At 38.8% G+C, this 2,463-nt stretch overlaps 1 protein-coding gene across 1 annotated transcript in view; it reads right to left on the reverse strand.

Annotated features, from left to right (window-relative positions):
- osr1 (odd-skipped related transcription factor 1) overlaps positions 1–1,260 on the reverse strand; it is a 7,835-nt gene extending 6,575 nt beyond the window's left edge. The window contains exon 1 of the mRNA XM_014011872.1: positions 939–1,260. The gene's annotated coding sequence lies outside the window, so the exon portion shown is untranslated. The remainder of the gene's footprint in view (positions 1–938) is intronic.
- Between the last annotated feature and the right edge of the window lie 1,203 nt (positions 1,261–2,463).

The following is a 2,463-nucleotide window of genomic DNA, read 5'->3' on the forward strand; positions in this document are numbered from 1 at the left end:
AGAGAGAGAGAGAGAGAGAGAGAGAGAGAGAGAGAGAGAGAGAGATGATTTTATTTATATTAACTTTTCATTAAAACACATAAACTGGACACAGTAAACTAAAATGTGTTTTTTATTGCATTAAAACGAACTTTAGTTGAAATAATTCTTTACAAATTGACCAGAGACGACCTTTGTTGTAAATTAGACTTAATGCACCGCCAACATAAAACAACACTTAACGGAAATTAACATTTGATTTAAAAACAATCAGCATTTTTTTTTCTTGTTGAATCCTAAAAAAAGCTGTTTAGCAGTGAAGTTAAAGGCCTGAATCTGAGCAGGTGATGTGAATCCAGGCCAGCAGATTCGTCTTTAATCTGATCATGTCTTCTTGAAAGTCAGGATTATTTTTGGAGGCTCCCCTCACCATGATGTGACCCCCTGACCTGTCAGATTTCACCCCCCCAGACCAGTTTAATGAGTTTAAACTTCATTTGATCCTGGCTGCTGTTGGCGGAGCCGTGTGAGGATTTAAAGTGTGAAGGTGTTTCTTTATCTGCTGATGTCTGTGGGGATGTTTATTCTGACGAAACAGCGGGAAAACTGAATTAAAATATCAGGAAAACTGTTGTAATTATTTTTTTTTTACTATTTAAAAAAAACGTGACTGTTGTTTTCTGTCCTTGTGGACAATTTTAGAAAATATTATACTCAAATTTATTGAAAATGAAAGTTTGTGAGTGCAAAATAACCTGTTTTGAGGAGATTTATTTTATTTAAAAAACACTTTCAGTTAAAAAAAACTATTTATCTTGTTAATTTATTACTTTAACATCTATTACAGATAATCCAAAACTTTGATCCAGAGTTAATAAACACCTGCTGCTTTCTTTAGAAATAAAAGTCACTTTAAAATAAATTTTTAATTAAATATATAAAAAAGCAAAGAAACTCACCAATACCAGCTGAGGTTATGGGTCCTCCTGCAGGTCTGTGCGCTGCTAGAACCGGGACGGACGCGTTAATGGGTCGGAAGGTCCGGCAGCATGTCCTCCCGCGTCCTGCTGGGTTCTGTTCTGGTCCGGTCCGTTCGCGCCTCTGCGCTCCGCCGCGCCGCTCCGCGCCTCTTTATCTGGGCCCTTCAGTCCGACCGACACCTCCTGGCACGTCCCACAGCCAGCCCATCACGAACTCCAGCCCAAACCAGAACAAGACTCGGAACTTCGCGCAGAACCTGCGGTTCGGGGGCTGCAGAGCTGCTGATTCTCGTCACCAGCAGGGCGGGAAGCTCGTGAACACAAACTGATGAAATATGGCATTAACTGTAAAATAAAACGCATTCATTAAAACAAAAATTACTATAATAATAAAAATAATAAAATAAAACAAACGGTTTGTTTTTCCTGTTTGTTCCTCAGATTCGGGTTTTTTCTTATTGTTTACTTTCAGCAACAAATAATGATGCGTCTGTTTATAATTTTAATTATTATGAATTAATCAGGTTCAGATCAGCGCAGCTTTATTGATCCTGTGAATGAACTAAGTGTTTGAGAGGAACGCCCCCTGCAGACATGCAGTGTTACTGCAGCGGGACTGAGGGTCTGAAGATGCTCTTAAATAATTTATTTCAAAGTGACAAGACTCAGCCTGAGGCTGAAAATGTTCTTTAATCCTAATCTAATTAACCCATCACGTCTCTCTTGCTGTTTGTTTACTGTTTGTTTACTATTATTACTCTGAAAGCTGCAGGTTGAAACTGGGAAAATTAAAGCTTAACTGAAGCATAAGAACTAAAAGGAAAAAGTAGCAGAAAGATTTTTRCAAACCTAAATATGAATCAGCAGCCTTTGAAAGAATTCACCCCGTGCCTTGCATGCAAACGTTTTTAAACAGCAGCTTTGTGTGATCTGTTCACAGTTATTGATGGGGATGACTCTCAGCTACCACCACACTGAATGCTGATCCAGTTCCCACACAAATGTCATTTTTCTGATGGCTGAGGTTGATTATCTAGAACAGTGGTTCCCAAACTTTTCAGCTTTTGACCCACAAAATAACAGCAGCAGAGACCTGTGCCCCCAACTATTTTTGGATGATAAACATTTGTATCAGGTCAACAAAACATGGGCATAGTAACAATAGTTTTATACTAAATTTATCCATTTGAAATATACTAACCTCACTCCAATCTTTTCAGGACCCCATCTTGATGTTTCGGGACCCCACTTTGGGTCCCGATCCCAACTTTGGGAAACACTGATCTAGAGCATCCGAAACTGAAACATTGATGAGTTTTAGATGTGCATCCAGCAGTGGCGGATCTGGGATTTTTCTGAGTAAGGGGCCATCAAGGGGCCACTATATTTATAGAGAGGTCAAATTTGTTCAACCATCTGTCACACAATTCCAGAGTTTTGGTAACGTGTTCATGTTTAACCAGTCACACTTTCAAAAACCAATATACTTTTTAAAAAAAAGAAG

This window comes from Austrofundulus limnaeus, unplaced genomic scaffold, assembly GCF_001266775.1.
Source record: "Austrofundulus limnaeus strain Quisiro unplaced genomic scaffold, Austrofundulus_limnaeus-1.0 Scaffold85, whole genome shotgun sequence".
NCBI classification, from domain to species: domain Eukaryota; kingdom Metazoa; phylum Chordata; class Actinopteri; order Cyprinodontiformes; family Rivulidae; genus Austrofundulus; species Austrofundulus limnaeus.